The 9571-nt window shown below is 42.5% G+C and overlaps 1 long non-coding RNA gene across 2 annotated transcripts in view; it reads right to left on the bottom strand.

The window, feature by feature from the left end:
- The window catches only part of LOC121068263, a 37396-nt gene extending 28913 nt beyond the window's left edge, over nucleotides 1-8483 (bottom strand). For both annotated transcript variants that reach the window (XR_005818760.1, XR_005818761.1), the window contains exon 1: nucleotides 8372-8483. This is a non-coding gene — a long non-coding RNA (uncharacterized LOC121068263). The remainder of the gene's footprint in view (nucleotides 1-8371) is intronic.
- Between the last annotated feature and the right edge of the window lie 1088 nt (nucleotides 8484-9571).

Here is a 9571-nt window from a genome sequence, read left to right on the forward strand (position 1 = left end):
AAAAGCAACTGTGCTTTATTTGCTCCTCTACCATTACGGCTGCCTGGAGTACTTACAGTACGGCCCAAGAGCATTAACAAATAGTCAAGCTATTTCTTCTCCGTTGATAGCCACCTTATTGCATTCAGCAGCTAGCAAATTAAACCTTCAAAATAATTCTCATGTGCACTGACTGTAAAGTGAATTTAAATTAAAGTAATACATTACAAGGAAAGCAAGTACCTAGCCAGAGTTCTCGGCAGCTTCTTTCTTCTTCCAAAGCCATCTTCAGTGCACACAAATAGAGCTGCACAGTTCACACCTGCCAACATGCAGCTGCACATGCCGTATGGTGCAGGACACACCTTATCCCAGCACTCTCGCACATATGTATTTGCAAACACCTCCTGCCACTGGGAGACTGATGAATCCAGGCAAGTGCTGCTAAAGCCAAACAAGAAATGCCTCGCTGCCCAGTTCTCCTCTGTCAGACGCACATATCCTCCCCAGGGGAGGGTCAGAGCACTAGGCAAGCTTTTAAAATGGAAGTATTCACACTGGCCACCCTAAGCAGATGAAGGCCCATGGCTGTCCCCATACAGGTTGATACGAAGCCAAAGAAATGAAGTTACCCAATGTCACAGAATGAACCTGCATCAGGCCAAAGACTTGAAGAGAAACCTTGTGTAGTCCCACTAGTATCCTGCTACTTGTATTTATCTGTCCATAGCTCCCAAGCTTAAAGTTTGGGCCCAGGAGCACTCTGTGAGGCTGCCTCGTGCTTTTCACCTGCTTGCTGCAGTGCAGAGCTAGAAGTAACACGGAGGTGGTTTCAATTGCTCTGTTTTCCTGAGGTGGTGCCAACAAGATAGAGCTGAACTGATCTGAAGTGTTCTGATATAGCTACAGCCAGGAACGTGGCTTATCTGCTCCATGATTGCTGGAGAGACCCAAGCCTCAGAAAGTCTGTGCACCCTGATGGGAACGAGCTGGATTACATTTCCAAGAGGCACGCTCAGTAGTGGCTTTGATGAGTCAGCTTAGATGAGAATTAGAGAAGCCACTCATTAACAATTTATTTATTAAATGATAAATAATAAATTATTTGAAATCCTTTTCCTTTTGTTTCTGTTCATATAGCTCAGTTACAGCATCTTCTGCACTTATTGCTTTCAGGTTGTGCTTGAGAACAGTCCTAAAAACTCTCTTATTCTAGGTCAAACTCAAGATAAAGTTAGCTACCTGCGAGTAACCCCCTGCAAGCGTCTCAGCAGGCTGATCACAGTGGAGATGGCACTGTAAGTCAGGCACTAGGCATAGCCTCATTGAGAAATGGATATTAGCACATTTAAATAGGCAGAAAACCCAACTGCATCAGTGCTGAGGAACCCAGCTGGCACTTGGTACAGACATAAAGCACAATAGGAGAGAAAGCCAGCAGCAAAATGAGAGGAGTCATTGTTGTGGTAGGTGTTGGTCTTCCACAAGACTACAGAAATACCAAAGCAGACATCTCCTTGAGTGGTTGCCCAGCCCTTTGCAGAGCAGCAGGGCGACCACCAGTAGGGCTGCTTTATGGTAGAGATACAACGAGGCTCTCCAAGGCAGCCCCAGAGCCATAAAGCAGTTCACTGGGGAAAGATAAACAACCTGTGTGTCCTGAGACCCTCCATGTCAGACCAGGCAGCTGCCTGCTGTGTCTCCAGATGGAGACTCTTCAGTGGAACTTGTGCTGGCTGGAGACACTCAGCTGGGAAAAGCTTGGGACCACAAGGGTGTTGTGTTTAGTGCTACAGCTCTCCCCCTGCAGTAAAGGCCAGCTACTCCAAAACTTCATCACCACTGCATTTTTCCCACTTTGTGTGTCTCGCCTCCTCCTCGTTTATAGCCCAACCTGAGCACGGCTCCAATTAGCAGCTCTTTTGGCTTCAGAGAGGTGCAAGGTCGCTAACAAGCTTTCTCCAACAACCTCAGAAACTTCAGAGGATCTGAATTTAGCACTGCAAACATTAACAAAACCAGGTCTGGTTTAATTTATTTTTAATGTCCCCTCAATGTCAAATAAGGGATTACCTCATCCCAGCCAGCTCACAAGACCTCAAGACTCTTTCATACAGGGCCGTAAGCCATGTAAGCTCTCCTTGCCCTTATGCACTAAAGCACAAGGGGCATCAGCTCATTTTATTACTTTATGCAGCAGGGATTTGGTTATCAAAATCTGCTCTATACATGCTTGAGAAATGGCTGGTAACTGCTGATGTTAGCACCTATCTCCTTCTGGATTATTCCTCAGCACTGCAAGGCTGTCCATGCTGTTTTTTGCGGGAGGACAGGACTGGATTTGCTGGCATTACATTTCCTGAGATAGCCTTCCAGGTTGGAAGCCTCCAACCACACGCCCTTGGTGGCCTGTCACTTACGCACGGGTCCAGCATCAGGGCAGTTTAGGTACCATTTATAGAAAGAGACCAATATTGCTGGGTGGGACCCATGCTATCTGCACCGCAGGTCACTGAGTACTCTCTATTTGCTGATAATTAAATTCACTGTTGGAAGCTCCTTGCATCTCCATGTGATGCATATCTGCAGAGATGGATTGTTGCCCCTAATTGCATTTATAAACAAGGTTATAAAAACCATACTGTTACGTCCAGATCCGCCAGGGCCCTGACAACACTACGTAATCATAGGTGGCATTAGTAGCCCACCACATTGTACCACAGTTGGGTATTAAGAGGAAGTCTCAGCCTCCCTCTTTCAGTATGGTGGGTTTTTTGTGTGTTTTGTTAAGAGCTGTATTGCAGAGGAAAGTTGAGGAACATTAAGTAAAACTCAAAGTAAAGTTTGGGCCTGCTAAATGATGGAGTAATTTTAGGGCACAACATAGTCTGTATGAGCAATATTATAGACTGCCAGCTTACATGATTTCTCTAATAGCACATTACCCTTTTATTATTTGACCTAACACTGAAGTAAACCAAATAAATGAATACATACCAATGCCTTGGGCTTGCTGGTGATGGCTAATTGCATTACTTAGCAAGAAGCTGCTTTTTGAGCATTTGCTGTATACAACACAACCTGTTAACTTCCCCCACCAAGAAAGAACTGCTGCACAGCTTGATACTGGAGAAAATTGGGCAAGAGAGACAAAGTTGAAACTGTACAAAACCATCCCAGATATCACCGTTTCATTCTCAGCCATGAAAAATGAACTAGGGAAGAAAGTAAGTTAAGTCTGTCCAAACATGCCTCCTGGCACCAATACTGTTGCTATTTCTATATAAAAACAACATCCCTTATTGAGCCCAACTCCAGCAGAAGCCTTCCCAAGGTGCAAGTGCCTGTGCTACTGGGCAAGAGATTAAAATCAAGTCTCAGAAGAGAATTCATCCAGACCCAAGAAGAAGAAAAGTGTTCTTAATTTTCATATACCAATAGGTGCATTTGGCTGCTACTTCTACTTTTGCAGTCTCACCAGTCCCGCAATGCAGAGTTATCCATGTGGTTTCGAAACACAAACCAAAGTCTGAGTTTGCTTTATGTAGGGTTAGGTGCTACTAGATCATCAATTATTATGTATTTTTTATCCGTGGTAATTGCCTAAAATAGGTCAGGGGAATTGTTCCTCAGAAGTGGTTATTGCTCACTGCTGAAAACAGAGCAGCTGCTCAGATGGAGACACCTCCACTGCAGAAGGGAGAAGCACCACTCTTAACGAACTCTGCAAACCAAACCCCGTGGCACAGGCACGCCCAAGTCCAATAGCAATTAATTATTATCCAATTAATCAGTTAACCACATTCTGATACGCATTTGGCCTAGAAAATGCTCGCTAGTCCTACATATGCAACATGTTTACATTAACATTTCGGAAAGCCTAGCAGCTTCCAAGTTCTTTCATGTTTGCATACAGCATAGATCTCTAGGAAAATCTGATCAGGAAGCATAATGTAACTAAATTATTGTAAACTGTTTTCATACATGTCTCTGTTTTAAAAATAAGCAACTACAACCATTTTACATACAACATGATTGTTGCTATCTAACTGTATTATTCTTAACTCAGCAGTTGATGAGGAAAGTGGATTTTTACCAAACATTTTAAGCAAGAAAAATAAAGGATGGGGAATAGTCCTGTCCCAAATAGCTTTCTATTTGGGCATTCCCTTACCCAAGACCAGGGTAGTAAAGTCTTTTAGCCCTTTCCAACACCCAGATTTCAGCAGAACTGAAGCCATCAGCTGCACATCTATACTAGAAAGTGCCACTGAGCAAAGCTTGTCTTCTACACTAATCCACACCATGTTACATTGAGTTTTTTGATTATTATAATAACTTGCTTACAGACAGAAGGTTACATTATCCTACGTGTTTTTGCATCTCTCCCAGTCCTTTACATTTCTACCAGTCTTATATTTCCACCAGGAATCCAGGTAGGACTTCAATGCTTTTGTTTGTCTAAAGCATATTTCCAGAGAAGGCATTCAGTCTCAATCTGACGGCAAGACCAAGACAAAAAGGGTAACTTTCACATAACTCACTGAATGCTTGTTTCAAATGCATGGCAGGAACTTGTTAAATAATTTCTCTGATGGCAAAAAGAAAACCTGAGGGAATCAAGGCATTATTTGTTGCCGTACCATGCCTGGAACATCTGAGATTTGCCCATAACGGAAGAGGAGACAGTGGGGAGCTGCAGATGCTCCCCGCAGCATCTCTTTGCAGGTACAAAAGCAGTCCCTTCTGGCAGCTCCTGACACGACAGCTGTGTCACAGAGGCCTCGATAGCACTGAAGCATTAAGATCACAGCTCATCGCACTGGTGGCCGCCAGTCACAGATGTGGGGGGAAAACAACCAGCTACACACTCACTTTCTTAGGAGATGTAAAAACACCAAGTATTTGACTACACCAGCAGCTTAACACCGTCTCTTAGACTGCCACCAGTGTCTTATCATAATATAAAAGATAATATCTGCTTGTAACTCAGGAGCACTAGAAAGTTAATGGCAGTGCTGCTGTCAGTGACCTGTCATCCTGGCTGACGTGATGGGCACTGTGCACATGTGAAGGTAGAGCATCTCTACTTCAAAAGCCTCTCCGACTCAAAAAGCACCATTTTGCTGAGGACGCATTACGCTCAATTTCACACGTTCTTACATTTTCTTACTGGCAGTATCAAAAAAAAAAGTGAGAAAGATTTAAGCGTGTACGTTCTGTAAAGAATCATGAGAATGACATTACAGAGCTGCAGAAAGCTCAACAGTTCAGCATCACAGAGACTGGTGGGAACATGTTTGCTGAGCTGGTTGCTGATTCTTATTTGCAATTCAAGGAGCCTGTGATTGATCAGACCATTGTTTCTTCTCCTCTGACTAACATACTTTCCACCCTCGGGGAAATACCATAGAACAATTAGTGAATAATGCACTTAAGGTATAAACCTGTGACATTTTGGTGGATATTTTAACTGATGCTAGCATTTCATTTAATGATATAAAATAAAGAGTTGTACAGCCTGATTTCCCTTGCGTGATTCCAATCAGTGGCAATTGCAGTCTGAGTCTCAGGTTGAAGATTATATTTGCAAATCAGATTTTGGGGGTGGGGAGGAAATAAATCTGTTAGTCCATGGTTTGATCAAAAGTTTGAAAGAAAGTCTTATAATGAAAGGGTAAAATCTTGGCTGCAAAGTCAACAGGAGCCTCATCCAAAATTTCTCAGAGCTCTTTTAATAGCATAAATGTTTCAAGCTAGTACATCTGGGTCTCTGAAACAGTGAAAGCAGTATTTCAAATATTCTCAAAGCCAGCTACTTGGATGGGCTTGAATTGGTGACAATAATTGTGAAGATTAGCTTCTCAGGCCAAATAGAAACAAGCCAGGGCCACGCAGGCAGGCTTAGTTCTCTCCCAGGAAACACGTGACCGAAGCAGGATGCCAGGGCTCCAAAGAGGAAAAGCTGGAGGGCATAGCAGCTCACGTTATGAGTGGCAGAAAATTAACAATTTTGATTCTGCAGCTACTCAAAGCCACATATTACTGACTACATAAAGGCAAACAATAGGAGAGTAGTAGAAATCAATGCAAAACTAGAAAATATCCTGCATGTTTGGGGCACTGAATAATCAACATTTGTTCCCCAAATTATAACCACTGAACCAAAACTTCATTTAGGCCACAGGAAGGACCACAAGGGATGCACCAGCCAGCATCCAGCAGAGCAGCACCTACCAGACCCTTCCCATCAACAGGATTCTCCAACAGATCATTTAAGGCAGGTCAAGAAAAAGCAAGATGCCAGCTGTGTGCCTTTATTTTTTTCCTCTTTTCATTTATAAAACAACTTTTTTGTTAAGACAAACTAACCAAATTCAGATACGATGCTGCCTCTTGCCCCAGCCACTTTAATCAATCTGATAACCAAGCCAGATTGTATGCCAGTGCTCCCAACAATTAACTTGCAAGGAATCCTGTGATGAACCTTAATCTCTTTTCACACTGATTTTATTATACTCCCAGATCTTTACACTTGTTCATATACAATTTGAAAATAAAACACTGCCAGCCTAACAGACAAACCAACGACCTAAATGTTCCAGAAAATGAGATAATATATGCCTTAGCTGTCCTGTAAGGCTTGCAGAAGCAGGAAGAGGTATCACCAAATAATTTGAACCCAATTATTCCCCAAAAGCACACGTTTCCCTAACCTTAGGAAATTCTCAGTGTAGCTAGTAAGGAAAAATACATCTCCCTGTTAGCTAACCACTGAAGGAGAAAGTGGGATGCTCAGGAAAAAGAAAACACTGAAAAAAAAAAGATTAATATACTGGAAGATTTATATGAAAAGAAGGGGCAGAAATTTTCTTCCTTGCCAAGCAGTACCCCAGGCCAGAGGGTTACAGATCCATCCTGTGCTAACAGCCCTTGCTTCCTTCCTTCCTGCTTTGATCACAGCCACCTGTATTTTTTTTTTTTTTTATTGATTTCTAAATACTGGCTTTGAAGTTGTCTGTTATGGGAACAAAATAAAAGGAAATGTTACAAAACATCTCTTAATTAGCCATTTGGCCTGACCAGCGGAGCTTTTTTTTTTTTTTTTTTTTAAAAAAGTTTTGCCAGGAAAGCCAGGCAGGCCCTCAAGGATAGGATGCTCATGGTCTTAACTGGATCTGATCAAATCATTGTCTTCCTTTTGGGAGGATGCAGTCCTGCTGCTGAAATGGTGCTTTGATAATACCTTGTGTAAAACTGGCAGTAGCAACCATTTAATGTCACATTTCTGCTTTTACTGAGTGGCTCTTATTACTTTATATGCATTAAAAATGCATGGCTGCTTATAAATCTTTGATTACACTATGCACTAGACCTCGTTACATTTTTCACCTCCATTCCAGGATCAAATCTACACAACGCATAGACGCCGTACTGGGCACAGGGCACTTTTGCAGATTTGACCACGGGCATTCAACAGAGAAGAGCAGCTGGTCCTGAGAATGGTAATGAACACAGGAAGGCAGAATTTATCCTTTTCAGAAAGTAATAACATCGAAATTGTGAGAAGCAACCTCAGTGTTTCAGGGTGGCGTGTCTGGAGGCTGAGATGCCCTGTTTTTCTTCTCATTGTCCCTCCTCACCTCTCACTGCTGTGAGAAGCAGCATGATAGGAATACCTTACTGAATGAGCTGTTAGGATCTGATTTTTTTTTTTTTTTTTTCGGTAACAGCTCCAGGCAAATTATAAAAAAAAAAAAAAAAAAAGAAATAAAGTAAAATGGACATGCCTGTCAGTATAACCCAGTTTCCTAAAAAGGTGAACCTACTTAGTAGTTGGAAGGAATCACTTATAAAAGATGCATAACTGCTATCGAGTACCTCCATTGATCCAGCTACAGATGCTCTTGAGCAAAAGTCACCAATCTATCACCCTATTTGCAAACTTTTTCCATCCTTCCTACCCTCCAGCTCCCCTCATCATATTTTCTCCTGCTACATCCCCACTTTCATGTAGCAATCACAGTCTCTGCTGCTCCTCTCACCACCCAGTCCTCAGCAACTGAACAGTACCATCACAACACCTACCAACAAGGCCAGGCAGCCTACATTAAACTTGCTGCAGAGACAAGAAGCCCTCTGGGGAACCCCCTCGTCCCTAGGAAACGAAAGGGGCAAATCATTCCAAGGTCCGTAAAGCTGCAGAGACATCCTAAAAAACATAATTTACTAAACTGAGAGAATGAGGTACTTGGTGAGGGGAACACTAACAAGAAGAAAAAAATAAATAAACATCAGCATGCAAGGCAAAGATTTCAGAGGTGTGCATCACCCTGCCTGAAAGAAATGACACTGCAGCTCTCACCACACCACCTGTTGTCTTGAGATTTACCAAATCAAAGGAGTTGTGCTGTCTTCTGGTTTAAAGCTGATTTTGGAAGAAGAATGTATTTCTCTGCCCACACTTATTTTCTTTTTTTCCCCAGCAGAGGTAGTTTGGCTGGATTTCAAGAGCCTGAAATCAGAAGACATAAAAAAACTGTAACTTAAAAGGCACGGGGTGGGGGGAGTGAAAAAATCCCTCTTCCACCTCTCAGGTGGTGAAGTGAGATTTACACCTGGCCCAATTTCCCCTTAGCCTGCAGCAGCTCCTGGTAGTGCTGCCTGCTCCTCACTTAACCCTTGAGGTGTCAGCTCCTTCCCAGGCCTGCCTGGTGCCTTGGAGCCAGCATTGCCATGTGCAGCCTGGTTGCTGACTGCTTCACCTCCCTAGCATGCACACTGCTGCCTTTCATGCTTTGAAATAGTCTCCTTGGGCTTAGGTATTGTGCAGATTACAGGCTTTACCTTTTCCAAGCCAGTATCAGGACAGCTGCTCTTTGGAGTTGCCTGTTCCATGTACCAGGAGATTATGAGGAAAATGTGTTATTTCCATGAGAGATGACACAGCCGTTTTCTCCATTTACTCTTACCGACTTTTTTCCCTGAAGTTGTGCATTATACAACTCCTCTCCGTTTCATTTTTTTACAGCTATGTTTTAATGTCCTCTAGAAAATGCATGTATTATTTAGCATACTGCAGAGAGAGGATAGGCCAGGTGTGAATCATTCCATATTGCAGGAAAACATGTTCTTTTTTCTGTATAATTATTAAACCTGCTTCCACAGAGAGCTTTTCTCTACAGGTAGGCAACAACACTGGGTTACTTGATGCCACCTGGTAAATATTCAAAGATACTACACCAGGATTTCCTCTGAAAGGCTGAATACTTAGAAATAGGGGACTAAGCAAGGTTTGGGGAAAACAATCTTAAGCAAAGCTTGGCTTCATCAGCAGAAGATGAGAATTTCTCAACAGTTAGAACTGAATATTGAAAAAAGGAAAATCTTTGCTTCCCATTCCAATACTGTCTGAGGAATATCACTTATCAAAGGGAAAAGCACAGTTTTACCTGTAGTGTTAATATGTTTTAAAGTGACAAGTACTTTTTTTTTCAGACCTGGTTAAACATAGCAGACTTCAAAACTATTTGAAAGGTGGGTAACATTATGCAACGTTACCTTGCAGGCACAGTATCATCCCATCTGTCTC

The sequence above is a fragment of the Cygnus olor genome, chromosome 3 (genome assembly GCF_009769625.2).
Source record: "Cygnus olor isolate bCygOlo1 chromosome 3, bCygOlo1.pri.v2, whole genome shotgun sequence".
Lineage (NCBI taxonomy): Eukaryota > Metazoa > Chordata > Aves > Anseriformes > Anatidae > Cygnus > Cygnus olor.